The sequence below is a fragment of the Capricornis sumatraensis genome, chromosome 19, assembly GCF_032405125.1.
Source record: "Capricornis sumatraensis isolate serow.1 chromosome 19, serow.2, whole genome shotgun sequence".
Taxonomy (NCBI): domain Eukaryota; kingdom Metazoa; phylum Chordata; class Mammalia; order Artiodactyla; family Bovidae; genus Capricornis; species Capricornis sumatraensis.
In genome coordinates this window covers 64791316-64811866 of record NC_091087.1, presented here as the reverse complement: position 1 = coordinate 64811866, position 20551 = coordinate 64791316, and the positions used below count along the sequence as shown (strand labels likewise).

Below are 20551 nucleotides of genomic sequence, written 5' to 3'. Positions count from 1 at the left end.
TTAAATATGGAATGCTTCCTGAACTGTCATATCATCCTTGCACAGGGGCCATGCTAATTTTCTCTCTATTGTCACAATTTTAGTGTATGTGCTGCTGAAGTGAGCACGCCCTCTTTTCCGATAGGACATTACTCTCGCCTCTGGTGGTGAGCAGCTGGATCCCATTATCTTCACTCTGTTTCCGTGTTTGCTTGCTCCCCTGTTGGTACCAATTCCTTGACCACTAGAACTCCCCGGCCCTGCTATGTTCTCAGCTTGGCCGAGGGAAATGGGGATACACCAGATGCACATCTTAAAATATTATCCATCCCTTTGCTTTCCTCCCCCAACCCCCCTCCCCATCAAATAGGCTCCTTGTAACAATTTGGGCTCCGTTTAGCTTGCTTATAGGTACTTATTTCCCAGGTGGCACTAGTGGTAAAGAACCCACCTGCCAACGCAGGAGACATAAGATACTCGGATTCGATCCCTGGAGGAAGATCCCCTGGAGGAGGAAATGGCAACCCACTCCAGCATTCTTGCCTGGGGAATCCCATGGACAGGGGAGTCTGGCAAGCTATAGTCCATGGGGTCACAAAGAGTCTGACACAGCTGAAACAATTTAGCTCACACACACACACACACACACACGCACACACATAGGTACAGAAGAAAGTAATCTCTAGGCCACAGGGAAGCTGAGATTGGATTTGCCTTCTGCATGAAGAAAGAAGGTGCTCATCAAAAGGACTGGACTGCAGGACGCCTTTGAAGGAGGACACTGGAAGCACAAAGCCTGGATGCTTCTCTAGCCTGAGCCCTACTGGGCAGACGGGCGCTCAGGTAGCTGCTCTTCAAGAGCATCCAGCTATCCTCAAGTACCATCACCACCACGCAAAGAGCATCCCTGCCAGTATCACGCTGGCAGCTTTGTGTGTGTTATTTCTTTTCAGTCCTCACAGTAATATTAGGGGGAGGCACCATAATGGTCCGTATTTTACAGATGAGGATAAGTCTTGGAAAAGCGAGGGAACCTGCCCAAGGTCACGTGACAAGCATCAGGGTCATTACTTGAGCCCTTGAAGTCCAGCTCCACCAGTGCCACTGTTCTGCCCTGAGCCCTTGACCTCGCACTTCAGTCTTCTCTTGACCTCCACCTGTCGTTCTGACGCTGCCCATGCTCTGACTAGTTCTAGCTTTGTCCAGGAAATTGAGTCCTGGGTGCACAAAAGCTGTCAGTGCCAAGCTTTTAAAAAAATACCACTGTGTGATATTTAACAAGTGCTTCCCCAAATATGTAACATACATGTGTGTGTGTGCTAAGTTGCTTTCATTGTGTCTGATTCTTTGTGACCCCATGGACTGTAGCCTGCCAGGCCCCTCTGTCCATGGGGTTCTCCAGGCAAGAATACAGGAGTGGGTTGCCATGCCCACCTCCAAGGACCTTCCTGCATCAGTAGGTGGTTCTTTACCACTAGCACTACCTGGGAAGCCCGATGTAACCTGCCTGTGTAAGTCATAAAGCAGTAATAAAAGAATCCCCATGCCCCAAACCTACTGCCAACTTAAACATACACTAACAAATGCTTTTTAATTAGGCTTAATCTTTTATATTTTTAGAGAGCCTTTGTGTTTTCAAAATGCAAAAGCTTTTTCAATTTAATCTCCTCACTGCAAAGCTGCATATCCCCTGTGGATTAGCCGGCTCCCTCCCTCTGTCATCTTTTCTCTGAGGGGTGAGTCCTTGGCTGCTGTGTGTTTTTCAATCACATTTCAGACAACAAGGCCTATGGGTCTTGTCCAACTTTACTTTCAGATACATCACAAATCTGGCCACCTCTAGCCTCCTTCCCTAATCCAAGCCACGGGCAAGGCTGGATCCTGGCAGTAGCCTCTTAGCTACTGTCCATCAGGTAACCACAGTGAGCTTTAAAAAAAAAAAAAAAGGAATCAGATTATGTCTCTTTCCTGCTTGGTCCTGGCCCCTGGGACATGTTTGCCTGCCGACTCAATCCTGAGTCCTTGCACTGACCTAGAGATAGGGTCAGAGCCACGGTCTTTGCCAAGGCTCACAAGGCTTACTTCCACGGGTTCCCCTTCACCCCCCACCCCCAACTCTGATAGCTGCACACATGACACCCTGTCCCTTCTGCCTGGAACGCTTTTCCCCAGGTATGAGCACAGCTCCTTCCTTCCTCCTATAGGGCCGCTGCTCACTGGCATCTTTGCTTCCTTTGGTCACTTTTTTTTTTGGCCGAACGGCATGTGGGATCTTAGTTCCCCGACCAGGGATTGAACCTGCACCCCCTGCACTGGAAGGGCAGAGTCTTAACCACTGGACTGCCGGAAGCCCCACCTTTTATCACATTTTATAAGCATAAGATAAATTCACAGAAAATAAAACCTACCTAAGCACATACTTAAAAAAAATTAATAGGATGTACTATAACATAAAGGGGAAATAAAAGAAAATGAATGTTTAATCATTTAATATGTATTTTAACACGTAGATCTTCTGGCAGCTCTCTGCACTTATACCTAGAGTTCTTATAAATGTGACAACCACAAAGATGCAATGTGTTGACTCAAATTCCACAGAGATGTGATTTCTTAAAACAGTGAAAAATTCTTGGTGGAGTCCCAAGCAAGACAAAATGTAACCTTCTCTCTGTGTATTAGATACATAGTTCTTGAATTCCTGAAGATGCAGTGAGTGATAAATCTGTGTACAAAATACTTTCTGCTTATTTATAAAACCATTTTAGGTTCTAGGCTCATATAATTATAAGCAGAGTTTTCAGCTACTTAGATGTCTGCTGGGACATTCCAGAGTTCCACAAAGGAAGCTGGTTTTCAATCTCTCATTCTTACATTTGTCGTGTGCACTGCAGGATGTCTGGCATGCCTGCTTGTTCTTCAGTTGCTAAGTCGTGTCTGACTCTGTGAACCCACTGACTGCAGCACCCCAGGCTTTCCTGTCTGTCAGTAACTCCCAGAGTTTGCTCAGATTCATATCCATTGAGTCAGCGATGCCATCCAACCATCTCATCCTCTGTCCACCCCCGGCTCCTGTCCTCAATCTTTCCCTGCATCATGGTCTTTTCCAAGGAGTCCGTTCTTCACATCAGGTGGCCAAAGTACTGGAGCTTCAGCTTCAGCATCAGTCCTTCCAATGAATATTCAGGGTTGATTTCCTTTAGAACTCAATGGTTTGATCTCCTTGCTATTGAAGGGATTCTCAAGCGTCTTCTCCAACATCACAGCTTGAAAGTATCAATTCTTCGGCACTCAGCCTTCTTTATGGTCCAACTCTCACATCCGTACATGACCACTGGAAAAACCATAGCTTTGGCTCTATAGAACTTTGTGGGCAAACTGATGTCTCTGCTTTCTAATACACTGTCTAGGTTTGTCATGCCTTTCCTTCCAAGGATCAAGTGTCTTAATTTTATGGCTGCAGTCACCGTCACCATGATTTTGGAGTCCAAGCAAAGAAAATATGTTGTTGCTTCCACTTTTCCTCCATTTGCCATGAAGTGATGGGGCTGGATGTTATGACCTTAGTTTTTTTTAATATTAATTATATGTATTTATTTCTATTTTTGGATGTTCTGGGTCTTTGTTGCCAGGAGGGCTTCTCTCTAGTTGTGGCGAGTGGGGTGACTACTTCCTAGCTGCGGTGCATGGGCTTCTCACTGCGGCAGCTTCTCCTGTCGCAGAGCATGGGCTCTGTAGAGTGTGCGGCTGCAGTAGCTGTGGATTTCAGCTCTAGAGCACAGGCTCAGTAGCTGTGGTTCACGGGCTTTGTTGCTCTGAGACCTGTGGGATCTTCCTGGGTCAGGGATCGAACCTGTGTCTCCTGCATTGGCTGGTGAGTTCTTTACTGCTGAGCCACCAGGGAAGCCCGATCTGTTTTTTTTTTTTAATGTTGAGTTTCAAGCCAACTTTTTCCACTCTCCTACTTCACCCTCATCAAGAGGCTCTTCAGTTCCTCTTCACTTTCTGCCATTAGAGTGGTATCATCTGCATATCTGAGGTTGTTGATATTTCTCCCGGCAATCTTGATTCCAGCTTGTGCTTCATCCAGCCGGCATTTCACATGATGTACTCTGCATGTAAATTAAGTAAGCAGGGTGACAATATACAGCCTTGACATACTCCTTTCCCAATCTGAACCAGTCCATTGTTCCATGTCCGGTTCTAACTGTTGCTTCTTGACCTGCATGCAGGTTTCTCAGGAGACAGGTAAGGCGGTCTGGTAGTCCCATCTCTTTAAGGATTTTCCACAGTTTGTTATGATCCACACAGTCAAATGTTCTAGTGTAGTCAATGAGGCAGAAGTACATGTTTTTCTGGAACTCCCTTGCTCTCTGCATGATCCAGTGAATGCTGGTGCGCCTGCACTGGCCAGCTAAACACCTGGTGTGCAAGCGGCCGGCTCCCCGGTTACTGTGACTGGCAGAAAAAGCCCGGGAAATTGTCAAAATGTCCACTAGGTGGCGCTATAATCCAGGGTGAGACCCATAGGTGGGCCTCCGCCCCCCCGTCCCACCATTTTGATTTTTCCTTTCTTCAAGCACCACCCCCTTATCTTGAACAGTGGTCTCTGTTTTTTGTCTGTGTCTGAGACTAGGGTAGGAGCTGCGGGAGGGCAGGGCTTGTGTTTTTCGACGCTGCATCCCCAATGCCCAGAGCAGCGGCTGGCACGTGGAGGGCACTCAGAGAGGGAGTGGGTACATGAGCGCTGCCCCAGACCACTCTGATTTCCATCCCTGGAATTCGACATTAAAGTGGGTGCAGAATCGGCTCAGGAGAGAGGCTGGGCAAGCTGTCACACATCCACCAAGCGCAAGGCCTGGGTTTTGAAAAGCAGGCGCTCTCTGTCCACACGCAGAACTGCCAGGCTGTGCTGGTCACACGCTGAGCTGTGTCCGACTCTTTGCGACCTCATGGACTGCAGCGCCAGGCTCCCCTGTCCTTCACCATCTCCCGGAGCTTGCTCAGCTTCACGTCCATTGAATCAGTGATGTTATCTAACCGTCTCATCTTCTGCTGCCCGCTTCTCCTCTTGCCCTCCTCCGGCTGTGTACCCCTCCTGATACACTCTGGGCAGGGCTGCGTGTGTGACAGCAGAAAGGAGTCTCGCTTAGGAGCCAGAGATCCAGGTTCAAGGTGTTGTTTGGCCACCCACTTGCTGTGTGACATTGAGCAGGCCACTTGGCCTCAGCCCCTTTATCAAAGGAAGTGGTGGAACCAGTCAAAAAAGCTAATTTGATGCCAGGCCAGGTAAACAGACATATTATTGTCTGTCTCAAGGCAAGAGATTTCGACTCTGCCTTGAGGCAGCCAGGAGGACCCAGGTGGGCCCGGGAGAGCCTGGAGCAAATTCTAAGAACATCCAGCCAGGGTGTGATGACCATCCGCTCCTCTCCGAAGGGCAGTCAGAGCCCAGAGTCCTGTTGGGTGTCCCAAGGGTGCCTGGTACTCCTCACCAAGGGTCGGGAACTGGAGGGGAGGCTGATGTCCACACTGCAGTAGTCAGGAGAGAGGGACTCCTCATGGTGACCTCTGTCTTAGGTTAAAGATGAAAACTTCTACAGAGGGAGTCAGAGGGAGTCTGAGGCTGGGTACTAAAGACAGAAGGGCTTTCTGGAAGTTGGGGTGTGGATGTAACATGAAAGACTCTTTGTGACCCCATGGACTATATAGGATTCATGAACTATACAGAATTCTCCAGGCCAGAATACTGGAGTGGGTAGCCTTTCCCTTCTCCGGGGGATCTTCCCAACCCAGGAATCGAACCAGGGTCTCCTGCATTGCAGGCAGATTCTTTACCAACTGAACTCTCAGGGAAGCCCAGATGGAACATGGGCACTGTGAATGAGCAGAAGTCAGCAGGAAAGGAGTCCAGAGAACTTCTGGCAGATTTTTAGAGTATTTTCATACCAACATGTTGGAGAGACGGTCCCTGACTTGTCTTTAAGCTTGGACACCCCCCTCCCGTGGCCCCTGACTGTCTGCTCTTAAGGCAAAACTGCTCCTGTCTCTTCTTTTCTCTTGCCACGGGGCCTTGAAAATCCACGAGAGGCTTTCCTCAAGGACAGCGTGGAAGAAGCTGCTCTGATCTAGCCCATCAGCCCTTCTGGGGCCAGGCCTGCCTGGATATTTCTGGCTCTCCCAAAAGAAAACAAGCTCTTGCCCAATAATATAAGCAGGCAAAAATCTTTACCCAACAAAACAAACAAACCCAGTTCCTCTAGGCCATGCCCAGCCTTCCTAATATGGCATCTGGGATAGGACCCTTGGCATCTGATCAACATGGATAGTCCCACTCCCAGGAGAGAAAAAAAGGAACTAACCCCAGGTGCCAGATAAAAGCCACATTCACACTGGGTTGGCTTCCAAGGTTGGATGGGCTCTTCACGGGTAGGGTTCAACATACCTGGATGAGATACAGAAGGCTGAGTTAAATTTGAATCTCAACTACAGATACTGTTTTAAAAGTATGGACTGCCCTGGTGGTATAGATCATGAGGATTCACCTGCCAGTGCAGGGGACACAGGTTTGATCCGTGGTCTGGGAAGATCCCACATGCTGCAGAGCTGTTTAGCCCGTGTACCGCGCCTACTGAGCCCAGCTCGGCAGCTACTAAAGCCTGCAAGCCTAGAGCCTGTGTTCCGCAACAAGAGAAGCCATCACAATGAGCAGCCATCACGCCACCTTGAAGAGTAGCCCCGTCCGCCCCACCTAGAGAAAGCCCACACGCAGCAATGAAGACCCAGCGCCACCGAGAGTAAAGTAATAATAATAAATAAAGGATAAGTACATCTCACAGGCCATTTGGGACATACTTATACCAAACACTTATCCATTGTTTATCAGAGATTCAAATTTAATTGGCTTCCAGTATTTTTATTTGCCGGATCCGGCAACATTTTGGGGCTGCATGTAAATACAGTGAAGAAGAAAACTGGGGTCTGACTGGTGTCTTAAAAAACAAACAAAACACCAAAAACATTTCAGGTAAACAGCAAAGGGACTCAGCCACACATACACACGCTCAGTCGTGTCTGCCTCTTTGCTACCCCATGGGCTATACAGTCCATGGAATTCTCCAGGCCAGAACACTGGAGCCTTTCCCTTCTCCAGGGAATCTTCCCAGCCCAGGGATCAAATCCAGGTCTCCCACATTGCAGGCAGATTCTTTACCAGCTGAGCCACAAGGGAAGCCCATACACGTATCCATTCTCCCCCAAACTCTCTCCTATCCAGGCTGGCACATAACATTGAGCAGAGTTCATACAATAGGTTTTTGTTGGTTATCCATTTAAAATGTAACAGTGTGTCCATGATCTTCCCAAAGTCCTTAACTATCTCTTCCTGCCAGCAACCATGAGTTTGTAAGTCTGAGTCTCTTTCTGTTCTGTAAGTCAGTTCATTTGTAATGGAAGAAGCCCCTGTCAAAGAAGGACTTCGTGCAGGTAACTCTGAGAGTTAGTACCTGATGTCATTTACATATGAAAACTCAGCCTCTTTGCACTAAAAATAGCTTTCACCATTTTAAAACCTACCCTGGAAGTTTGAAGTCAGTTTCAGCCTTTGGGAAATATGTTTGACTTTTGTTACAGAAGGAGTTTGAACCCGTCATTGCCCTCTGAGGAGTCATTTCCAAGGACGAAATCATAAGTAAGCTGTAGGGACCCAGCACTATCTATAATAATTGTAACATGTTCATAGCAGTGCTGTACATAAGAGAATTGCCGAATCCTCCCAGAAAGATTGAAAACCAGAGAATAACTCAGGTTCAATACCTGGGGACCAGTTATGTGAGTTTCTATGTGCCTAATTCTAGGCAATTAGGCAGTCATCAAAACCAATGCTTATTAAAGCTGTTACAACACAGAGGGTGCTTAAAATTTGATGGTGAGAGGGGCCAAAACAGAACACGGAATTAAAATAAAAGCTTGTTACTTGTCGAGAGAAAAGACACTGGAAGGAAATAATGCTAATTTATTAGGATTGTTTTATAGGATTTATAGGATTGCTAATTTGTTAGTGATTGTCAGGTAATTTTTTCTTCCATAGTTTCTTTTTCCTAAAGGCCCTTTAAAGAGTGTATTCATTTTATCTCATTAAAAAAGACCCTGATGCTGGGGAAGGCAGGAGGAGAAGGGGATGACAGAGGATGAGATTGTTGAATGGCATCACCGACCCAGTGGACCTGAATTTGAGCAATGTCCGGGAGATGGTGAAGGACAGGGAAGCCTGGCGTGCTGCAGTCCACAGGGTCACAAAGAGTCGGATAAGACTGAGCGGCTGAACAGCAACAACAGTTCATTTTATCATTAAAACAAAACAAAACTGAAAAGTCTTCCAGGATCCTCCCTGTCTTCCCAGATAGACAGGAAGAATCCAGAATCTACCCAAGGTTATCTCACAAAGGTCTACGCTGTGATTCTCTCGTCTTTCCTCCCTACCTTCCAGTGAATCAGGAGTACTTAAGAAATGCCTCTCGGGCACAGCCTTGCAAACAGAGTAGTTGGAATATTGAGCTGAGAATACCTAAAGTCTGCCCTTGAGGGGCTTAACAGCCACACTGTTATGCAGCACCTGCTAATTAACCCCTAGATTTGCCTCCTCCAGAATGCCTGCCAGGATACCCTCTTCCTATACTCTCTCAGGGCTCTACGTCCTCACCTGATTTCCCAGGTGAAGATCATGAGCTTCTTAAGGTCAAAGGCTGTGTCTCTTTCTGCTGACTCCCTACTGCTGCTGCTGCTGCTGCTGCTAAGTCGCTTCAGTCGTGTCCCACTCTGTGTGACCCCATAGACGGCAGCCCACCAGGCTCCCCTGTAATTGGCCTCAAGATAGGTGTGAGTAGGGCTTCCCAGGTGGCGCTAGTGGTAAAGAACCTGCCTGAGATGTGAGTTCGATCCCTGGGCCAGGAAGATCCCCTGGAGGAGGGCATGGCAATCCACTCCAGTATTTTTGCCTGTAGAATCCCTTGGACACAGGAGCCTGGTTGGCTATGGTCCACAGAGTCGCAAAGAGTTGGACACAACTGAAGCAACTTAGCAGCAGCATATGTGTGCTAAATGAATGATTCCTGTATCCTACAAATGCATGGAGATGACTTGGAGCGTACTTCACCTTCTTTGGTTTGTCATTTTGATTTTCTTAGCTGCTTGCCTCTTCCAGGCCTGGTCTAGCCTCCAGTTGCTACCTATCCAAATATGAGAAAGGTTAAGACTTCCTTTTGTTGTAAATGTGTTTATGGCCTCACACATCTGAACACTCAGTGCCTTTTCATTCATTTGCTTGAATGGATCCACGAGAAATCTCAGACAATTAGTTTATTGTTATATGACTCTATAAAAGCAACTTTATACATGCTCAAATTTAGCGATTTTGGGGATAAAAACAGTGCTTGTTTAAGTATAAAAAAGAAAAGTGGAGAATTTATAAACTGTGTAACTGTTTAGAGCAGGGGTCAGCAAACCTTTTCTGGAAAAGGCCAGATGTAAACATTTTTGGCTTTGCTGGCCATGCGGTCTCTGTCACAATCACTCAACTCCATTGTTGCAAGAAGGCAGGCACGGACAAGACAGAGAAGAGTGGGTGTGCCGAGAAACCTTGGTGTGTGCGCGCTGAGATCTGAATTCCGCGTCATTTTCACATGTCATGAGTTCTGCTTTGGATTTCTCCCTCCCCTGCCCCCTATCAAACATTTAAAAATGAAAGAACCATTCTCAGCTCATGGGCTGTACAAAGACCAGTGGCGGGTTTACTGCATGGGCCTTGAGGTCAGCTCCAGCCTCATCAGTCACTTACGCTTATCTTTTTTTTTCTCTTCTTATTTATTTTTTTAATTGAAGGATAATTACAATATTGTATTGGTTTCTGCCATACATCAACATGGATCAGTCATAGGTATACATATGTTTCCTCCCTCTCACCTTCCACCCTGACCTTTAAAAAAAATATATTTTATTTGGTTGCATCTGGTCTTCACTGTGGCATGCAAACTCTTAGTTGAGGCATGTAGGATGTAGTTCCCTGATCAGGGATTGAACCTGGGCCCCCTGTACTGGGAGCTCAGAGTCTTAACCAGTGGACCACCAGGGAAGTCCCTACACTGACCTCAGGGCAATCTCTTAAACTTTCCACTGCTCACCTTCCTTGGGTGTAAAATGGGAGAAAATAAATGTGAACCTAGCCTAGGGCTGTAATGAGGATGGACTGTGATTCCGCCTGCGCACTGTAGGAGCCTATAAGCACGTGCTTGGTAGCTATTGTTCTTTTAAACTGTGAAGAATACCTGATTTAAACTTTTAACTGTACCTGATTATAAAGAATGATGATAATATTGTGATTCATGTCTTTCCCGTATTTTGATATAGTGCTAAGTCCCCACATGCATCCAAATATTTGGAAGAAGACCCTTTCTCTGTCTCTCTTTCTCTCCCTGCCTCTCAGGAAGACTCTTATTTCTGGCGTTTCTTTATGTTGGTCTTAGAGGCAGATGATTTTAAAAGTATATTCTTCATTTCAGGACTTCCCTGGTGGTCCAGAGGTTAAGAATCCGCCTTGCAATGCAGAGGATGTAGGTTCGATCCCTTGTCAGGGAACTAAGATCCCGTGTGCCGTGCGGCAGCTAAGCCCATGAGCCCCAGAACCACAACTCGAGAACCCATGCACCACAAAATATCCTGCATGATGAAATGAAGATCCTACGTGCAGCAACTAAGATCGATGCACCCAAGCACATACATCAATTAATACTTAAAAAATAAAAGTATACTCTCCGCGTCATCACATAGTATCACCCACGTTAGGTGCCACTCATTTATCTTTTGGTCTCACTCTCTTTCCATGTTCCTCTCTCCCTCATCAAGAATTCTGATCCATTGGTCTGGGGTGGGGAACAGACAGAGGTATTTGTTTTTAAAAGCTCCTCAGTGATTCTAAGTGCAGTCAGGGACCCACTGGTCTGCATTTTATTACAGTTTCTAATGTCTTGCTCCTCTCGGTGGCCTGGGAGCCAGCATCAGGGGCTAGACCTGCAGGGTCTCAGGCACCACCCTGGGCCCCCTGAACCAGAACACGCACTTGAACAAGATTCCAGGGGATCGTCGGCTCAGTTACTAATAAGTTAAGAAGCACACAGCTCTTGTGTTGTGCGTGTATGCCTCCCTTTAAGTAACGGATGTATACTTGGAAGTGGTGTCTAAGACTCGATGCTGTAGACGGATTTGTGTTCTAGATCCGAGGTGGGGCTGGGAAAACGTCAACTGCTGAGGCACATGGGTTTTGTACTTGTTTATTTTTTTCCTTTTTAAATCTTGGTTTCTCGTAAAGCGAGGTCCCTTTGTCGTCCTCTGTCTGGCAGAGTGCAGGGGGCGGGACTGTGCCAGGAAAAGCAATTTAGGACCCAAGAGGCCACCAGGGGCCTCTTTCCCCATGACCCCAGAGGGTGGACGTCACCGGGGCTCATGGGGCTGTCAGGGGTGGGCTGTGGGTGGCATTTCTTAATATAGTTAGTCAATAGCTGTGTTTTCTAAGTGCCACAGAGGACTAAAAGAATGTCACTTAAATGTCTGGCGTGGAGGTTACTGATGACTTTGAGAGGGACATTTCCCAGGCCTTAGAAGGAGACCAGATGTCACAGAAGGGGCCGTCATGGAGACAGATCCCTGTGCTCAGGCCTGGTCACTGCTTTTCCACCACTTTGGCTCTGGGCATGAGTATAATCGTGTGAGCAGAGAGCTGGCATCACCCAAGGAGACTTTGACCTTGCAGTCCTTGGAACTTGGCCTTTCTCCGGTCAAAGGAAGAGCTGAACACTGCAGGCTTTCTTCTCTTTCCTCGGTTTATTGGCCTGTACGAAGGGCATGTTGCTGCAGCCAGCCGTGTTGCAAAACTCGATAGTATAGCCTTGTTTTTCTGGGCATTTCCTTCCTTCTTCCCACCTTAGGTCTTGAGAAGAGGCTTCCTGTCCTAGACCTCCCTGCCTCTTCCCAGGGAAACAGGGAATGCGGGGAGAGCACAGCACGAGGCGGCAGGTCGCACTCTGCCCTTACCCTGTGACCTTCGGCTAAGCATTTTGCCCATCTGAGTCCTCATTCAATATGAAAATGGGGAGAACACATCCCTTTTTGTAGGTGGCTATAGAAGTCTGTGAAGCAATGTATTGAAGAGTTTCTTTGGGGACTTCCCTGGTGGCTAAGAATCTGCCTTGCAATGCAGGGGATGAGGGTTTGACCCCTGGTTAGGGAACTAAGATCCTACATGCTGCAGAGCAACTACTGAGCTGGCAAGCCACAACTTGCCAGGCTCTGCAATGAAAGATCCCACATGCCGCAAGAAACTAAGACTTGTTGCAGCCAAATAAATATATAATTTTTTTTGAAAGTTCTTTGAAAACCAGGTTCACGGTTTCAGTAGCTGTGCATAGTCCAAATGATCATCTCTTGGATTGAATCATCTCTCTCCAACAAGACCTGCGATGTCAGCTTAAATCTCTTCCATGCCACTTTTCTTTTTCTGGGAATGACAGCTGACTTTAGAGTCTGATCAGTTCTGCAATCTTCAAGGAAATCAACTCAGGCAAGATTACTTACTGGTGTTAAAACTATTAGGAAGTCTATCAGCAGGGGGATGGACAGCACAACTGTGGCATATTCATCTGCTGAAATAAGACAATCATGGGGAAAAACCCTGATACCCATAATAATGTGCGCGCATCTCACAGACAATGCTGAGCGAAAGAGCTCATACTATAAGGTGCTGATTATACGAAGTACATCAAGATTGCCGGGAGAAGTATCAATAACCTCGGACATAAGATATGCAGATGAAAAAAAAAAAAGATATGCAGATGACACCACCCTTAGGGCAGAAAGTGAAGAAGAACTAAAGAGCCTCTTGATGAAAGTGAAAGAGGAGAGTGAAAAAGTTGGCTTAAAGCTCAACATTCAGAAAACGAAGATCATGGCATCTGGTCCCATCACTTCATGGCAAATAGATGGGGAAACAGTGGAAACAGTGGCTGACTATTTTTCTGGGCTCCAAAATCACTGCAGATGGTGATTGCAGCCATGAAATTAAAAGACACTTACTCCTTGGAAGGAAAGTTATGATCAACCTAGATGGCATATTAAAAAGCAGAGATATTACTTTGCAACAAAGGTCCATCTAGTCAATGCTATGGTTTTTCCAGTGGTCATGTATGGATGTGAGAGTTGGGATAAAGAAAGCTGAGTGCAGAAGAACTGATGTTTTGAACTGTGGTATTGGAGAAGACTCTTGAGAGTCCCTTGGACAGCAAGGAGATCCAACCAGTCTATTCTAAAGGAGATCAGTCCTGGGTGTTCATTGGAAGGACTGATGCTCAAGCTGAAACTCCAATACTTTGGCCACCTCGTGCGAAGAGCTGACTCATTGGAAAAGACCCTGATGCTGGGAAAGATTGAGGGCAGGAGGAGAAGGGGACGACAGAGGATGAGATGGTTGGATGGCATCACCGACTCAATGGACATGGGTTTGGGTGGACTCCGGGAGTTGGTGAGGGACATGGAGGCCTGGCGTGCTGTGGTTCATGGGGTCGCAAAGAGCCGGACGTGACCGAGTGACTGAACTGATATGAAGTACAGAAGGGGCAAAACTTACCTGTGTGAAGAAAGTCAGAAGGGTTTTCCTTTGCTTGGGGGCTACTATCTGAGAGGGGCATGAATGGGAGCCTGCTGGGGAACTAGGAACGTGCTCAGTCTTCATTTGAGTTGTGATTATGTGAGTGGGAACATGCATCAGTGTCTTAGCACAGCAGGAACTTCATGCATTTTCTGATAAACATAACGCTCTCTATTATGTGATTTAGTTGAAAGCTTTTAACGAGTCTTATCAAGACTTTAGATCTAACTTCTGGTTTCTGAGAAATGTAGGGACAGATGGACGAGCTAAATGGTACCTCGAGGAAGCAACTGGACAATTCCAGAAGGGTGGCCCTTCTGCAGGACAATCAGTGCAGTATCTTTCTCGAGGGTAGTTAGTTGAGGTCAGAAGAGCTCAAGAAACATCACGACCAATGGCCTTGGTCTGGATCCTGGTTTGGACAAACCAGTTGTAAAGGAAACTTTCAGAGGCGCATGCTGTGTGCTGGGTTTAGTTGTTCAGTCGTGTCCGACTCTTTGCGATCTCATGGATTGTAGCCCGTCAGTTTCCTCTGTCCATGGGGATTCTCCAGGCAAGAATACTGGAGTGGGTTGCCATGACCTCCTCCAGGGGGTCTTCCCAACCCAGGGATTGAACCCAGGTGTCCTGGATTGCAAGTGAATTCTTTACCGTCTGAGCCACCTAGGAAGCCTGCTTTACAGTATACAATTAATTAAAATATCAATATCTGTTGAAATTTTTTCTAAAAGAAAAATCTGTTAATTTTTTGATAGAGACTACAGTTTACCTTCTATGGAAATTGTAACAATTCAGCTCATATGCATATAGGCACATCAGAGGCTCAGTCATGTCCAACTCTTTGTGACCTCATGAACATGCCAGGCCTCCCTGTCCATCACCAACTCCCAGAGTCCACCCAAACCCATGTCCACTGAGTCGGTGATGCCATCCAACCATCTCATCCTCTGTCGTCCCCTTCTCCTCCTGCCCTCAATCTTTCCCAGCATCAGGGTCTTTTCCAATGAGTCAGCTCTTCGCACGAGGTGGCCAAAGGATTGGAGTTTCAGCTTCAGCATCAGTCCTTCCAATGAACACCCAGGACTGATCTCCTTTAGAATGGACTGGTTGGATCTCCTTGCAGTCCAAGAGACACTCAAGAGTCTTCTCCAACACCACAGTTCAAAAACATCAATTCTTTGGTGCTCAGCTTTCTTTATAGTCCAACTCTCACATCCATACATGACTACTGGAAAAACCATAGCCTTATGGCACCCCACTCCAGTACTCTTGCCTGGAAAATCCCATGGACGGAGGAGCCTGGTAGGCTGTAGTCCATGGGGTCACTAAGAGTCAAACACGACTGAGCAACTTCACTTTCACTTTTCACTTTCATGCATTGGAGAAGGAAATGGCAACCCACTCCAGTGTTCTTGCCTGGAGAATCCCAGGGATGGGGGAGCCTGGTGGGCTGCCGTCTGTGGGGTCGCACAGAGTCGGACACGACTGGAGCGACTTAGTAGTGACTAGACAGACCTTTGTTGGCAAAGTAATGTCTCTGCTTCTTAATATGCTGTCTAGATATGGATCAAGTTTTTGATGTCCTTAAGGAATTTTTTTTCCTGGTTTTGTTTTTCATGTTTTAAAGTATGATAATGCTAATTTGGTTCTATTGGAAAATGTTATTTTCAAAAGATTTTTGTTTTGTTCAGTCACTTAGTCATGTGACTCTTTACCACCCCATGGGACTGTAGCACACCAGGCTTCCCTGTCCTTCACTACCTCCTGGAGTTTGCTCCAACTCATGTTCATTGAGTCATTGATGCCATGCAAGCATCTTATCCTATGTAATCCCCTTCTCCTCCTGCCCTCAATCTTTCCCAGGATCAGATCTTTTCCAATGAGCAGGATGTTCACATCAGGTGGCCAAAGTATTGGGGCTTCAGCTTCAGTCCTTCCAATGAATATTCAGGGTTGATTTCCTTTAGGATGGACTGGTTTGATTTCCTTGCTGTCCAAGGGACTCTTAAGAATCTTCTCCAGCACCATAGTTCTAAAGATGTTTACTGGCAAAAAATTAGGATTCATTTTCAGGTTGGTGAAGGCGAGTCAACCTATAGGACCGCCTTGGAAATTTCCCTTTCTGTAAATAAACCTTTCAACAAGGAAATGGACGTTTACTGGGCTTCTGCTTATGCCAGCACTTCATGCATTTTCTCATCTCATAATAGCCATGTGTTTTTCCTTTTTATAATTAGGGTTAGTGGAAAAGTAATATAAATTATTAAAAAAGCAACATAAATTTGATGAAAAATATTTTAATCACTTAACAAATAGGCAATGAAACATGATTCCCCTCCCTGCAGGAAACTCTTCTTCCCAGTTCCTCTTCCAAAAGGCAGCAACTATTATTGGTTTCTTGTGTATCTTTTCAGAAACGAAGCTTTCTTTGTTCACACAAATATCTCTATGAATTGTGGTTCCTATATCAGTGGTATATTATACTTGGGTGCTTTGACTCAATATACCTGAGACTCTTACATATTTGCTCTTATGAAGGCCACCGATGGTCTCCCTGTGGTCAGATCCAAGGCCACCTGTCAGTCCCTCCCTTACCCCACGACTTCCAGGGCTGGTACTCTCCTGGGTTTCCTCCTACCTCCTCAGCTCTTTTGCTGGCTCCTTCACGCCTCCCTGACCTCCGAACGTCATACTACTGGCCGCATCCTTGAACTTTTCTTTGCCTACACTCACACCCTGGATGATCTCATCCGGGCTTGATATCACCCCTATACTGACAACTCCCGATTTTATATCTCTAGCCCGAGTCATGGCCTGAACCCCAGGTTTCTTATCAGATTGCCTGCTTGAATCACCATCAGATGTTTGACCAATGACTCAAATGGAAACTGTCCAAAATGGAACTCCTGACTTAAGCCCCTACCTTGTCACCTCCTGCCATCTTCCCCATCTCAACTCCATTTTTTTTCCAGTTGTTCAGACCCCAAACCTCAGACATCCATGAGCTCCTTCTTGCTCTCAAATCTCATATCCCACCTAATAGAAAATCCCATTGACTCTTCCTTCAAACAATATCTGACCAGTTCTCACCATCTTCACTGCCACCATCAGTCATTACCTAGATTATTGCAATAGAACCCTAACTGGTCCTTCTGTCCTCTAGCCTTGCTCCCCTGCCCAGTCTCTCCTCCATACAGCAGCAGAATAGTCCTGGTTAAGCAAATGAGGTCCTGTATTCCTCCGAGGAATCCTGTCTCTCTTACAGTGAAAGGCGACGTCTTTGCAGCGGTCCGGGAGCCCCATGTGATCTCTTGGTGGACTTGCCACCTGTTCCTCCTTGCTGCTGCTGCTGCTCCAGCGTGCCTCGCCTCCTGACTGCCCCTTGTCAACACCTTGTCTTAGACTGTTTGCCGTTCCTCTGCTTGCGAGCTCTTACCTCAGATATTTGCATGGACTCACTTGCTCACCTTTGCCACGCTTTTGCTCAATGTGACCTTCCAGTGGGATTTGCTGACTACTGGATTAGGATGGTGATCTGCCATCTCCCATCTTTCTTGTATGCTTTATTATTAATTTTTTGTAGCATGCATCACTTACTAACATAGTAGGTCATTTATAAGAATATAAGCTCCATAAGGACAGGCGGGAGTCGGGGGGAGGCATCCATCTGCCTCCCACTCTTGCCCTGTTTTCATCATTGCAGTTTCCCTAATGCCTAGCATAGTTCCCCACACATAGTAGATGCTTCATGAATATTTACTGATTGAATGATGGAACAGATATCATCCTATTGGATTGCTTAAATGGCCACAGGAGTCCACTATATGGATGATGTAACGACAGCACAGTGGTGGCTAATACTCACAAGGCATGTCTGATAAGGTCCTTTATGAATTCAGACTCATTTATACTTCTCACCAACCTTGTGAGCTAGGTTTGATAATCACTTCCACTTAATAGATGATGAAACTGAGGTTTAGACAGTTTTATCGTCTATTCCCCCAGTCCCACATGATGGGATAATACGTGATGATGCCATTCTGGCTGTCTTGAATAGCACATTTAATTTCTGTGCCAGACTGTTGCAGAATGGGTTTACTTAACCAGTTTCCTACAAATGGACACCATCTTTTGGTTCTCAGAGAGGCAAGCAAAGCTCAGAGAGGTTAAGAAGCTCGCACAAGGTCATACAGCTAGAATTTAAGTCCATCAGTTGAATCCTGGGTTGGAACTCTCAATCACTACACTGTCTCACCTCCCAAAGTCGCCTTCTCCCTGAGGAAAAGGATTGGGGTTAGGAGGACAGTCCTACAGCATATTCAATAGCAAAGATATTACTTTGTCGACAAAAGTCTGTATAGTCAAAGTTATGTTTTTTCTAGGAGTCATGTATGGTTGTGAGAGATGGATCATTAAGAAGGCTGGGCACTGGAGAGTTGATGCTTTCTAACTGTGGTGCTGGAGAAGACTCTTGAGAGTCCCTTGGACAGCAAGGAGATTCAACCAGTTAATTCTAAAGGAAATCGACCCTGAATATTCATTGGAAGGACTGAAGCTGAAACTCCAATACTTTGGCCACCTGATGTGAAGAGCTGACTCATTGGAAGAGACCCTGATGCTGGGAAAGATTGAGGGCAAGAGGAGAAGGGGGCAACAGAGGATGAGATGGTTGGATGGCATCACTGACTCAATGGACATGAGTTGGAGCAAACTCAGGGAGATAGTGAAGGACAGGGGAGCCTGGTGTGCTGCCATCCATGCGGTCTCAAAGAGTCAGATGTAATGCAACGACTGAACAGCAACAAGGGCAGTGGCCAGCTTCTGCCTCTTGGCAGTCTTCTCCCCAAGGCAGTCTCCTGCAGTTCCTCTCCCAGCTCTGAAATCCTCTCCCTGATGGCCCTAGGCCATGAACACACATTTAATCTCTCTTATTGGCTTGTCTGCCTCCCAAAGGGAACGTAGATGATTCTAGGCCTCCATTCTGGAGTGGGACACCTCAGAGAGGTCAGGGACCATCTGGAGGGCCTTACCTGATGTTCATTTAGTCACTTTTATTGAGCACATCTGCGTAGGGCACTGCTGGAGGCAGTTTGGCTTCCTTTAGAATCCAGAAAGCACCAGCCAGTATTATCTACTGCTATGTTACGGGAACAATGGTGAGCAGAGAAAAACACAGTCCCTGCCCTCAAGGAGCTCACATTAGTCAAGCACTCCACTCAAAGGGCTGAGAAGGCGATGGCACCCCACTCCAGTACTCTTGCCTGGAAAATCCCATGGACGGGGGAGCCTGGTGGGCTGCAGTCCATGGGGTCACTCGGAGTCGGACACAACTGAGCACCTTCACTTTCATGCATTGGAGAAGGAAATGGCAACCCACTCCACTGTTTTGCCTGGAGAATCCCAGGGACGGGGGAGCCTGGTGGGCAGCCGTCTATGGGGTCGCACAGAGTCAGACATGACTGAAGCGACTTAGCAGCAGCAGCAGCAGCCACTCAAAGGGGCAGCTGGATGGCTGAGATGCTAGGAAGGGACACCTGGGCTGAAAGCTGCTGGGTGAGTTAATAAGCAAAGAGAGGGAAGAACACTGCAGAAAAAACGACTGCATGTCTAAAGGCTCCAGGGACTGCAGGGACCACAAGAGGCCAGGGTGGGAGGGGAACGGTGAGAGGAAGGCGGTGGGAGATGAGGGTGGGAGGTCTTGACCATCTCAAGGAGTTGTGATTTTATCCCAAGCACAGTGGGAAGTCAGCTGGATGGGGTAGGGGGAGGGCAGTTAGGAGCCTGATTGGACTGATCAAATCTGACTTGCAGTCTGAAGTCTCTCCTGGCTGAGGTGCAGCGAACAGACTGGCCGAACTGAGGGGACAGACACGTGGGCAAGGGTTTGGGGGAAGGGTTGACGGGCTCCATGGCACTGAAAGAAAGGAGCAAGGAGTGAATCTGAGGAATATTTTGTCTGAGGTCTTGCCCCTCCCTTGTGTCAGCCATACTCAAAGTCTGCTTGATTGAGCAGGGGCGGGGACAGCAGAAAGGCCCACTGCCTTGGTCAAGGTGGGACAGCTCTGAAGGATGGTTCCAACCCTGGAGCTCCCTGGGGGATGACCAAAATCTTAAAACAGAGGTATAAATGCATAATTTCCGATTCTCGTGGAGACGAGGTTTGAGGCCAGGATCTGCCCAGGGTTCCAGAGACGTGTGTGTCGGTGGGTCCCTGCTCTTACCAACGCACGGGAGGATCTTGATTTTCCTGGGCAGGGGTCCTGGCCCTCAAAACACATTCCTCTCCTCTCACATCCCTCTCATCTCAAGAATGGTGGTGGGTCATGGGGGTGAGGGATCTCTTGACCTTGGAATGCTGGTTCAGGCTTTTCCACTTATCTGCTCTGTGACCTTGGCCAAATCCCTTTCCTTCTCTGGGTCCATTGCTTCATTGATAAGACAGGAAGTTGGAGTAATCAGTGACTCAGACTTTGAGGATTTGTTGAAAGGTATGGTCATGATGCATGTGATTTCTGGCAGCTTCAGGGGTTCCTGAAGTCCTGGGGTGGGGCAAGGAGGGGACTTAATTGGACCTCAAGTTAAGAATCCTTACATATACACACTACTATATATAAAACAATCAAAAAGGACCTACTGTATAACACAGAGAATTCTCCTCAATATTCTGTAATAACCTATATGGGGAAAGAATCTGAAAAAAAAAAGATATATTAATAGTATAACCGAATCACTTTGCTGTACACCTGAAACTAACACAAAACTGTAAATCAATTATACTCTAATATAAAATAAAAATTAAATTAAAAAAAGAATCCTTGCATGAAGCAGCCGAAGAGTCACAGATCAAAGGGTCAAGGTGTGGTACAGACCCACACACACAAA

The 20551-nt window shown here is 46.8% G+C and overlaps 1 non-coding gene across 1 annotated transcript; it reads right to left on the bottom strand.

Moving 5' to 3' along the window:
* Nucleotides 1–107, bottom strand: LOC138095654 (U6 spliceosomal RNA). Its single transcript, XR_011146398.1, has one exon. It is a non-coding gene; the product is annotated as a U6 spliceosomal RNA (small nuclear RNA).
* Between the last annotated feature and the right edge of the window lie 20444 nt (nucleotides 108–20551).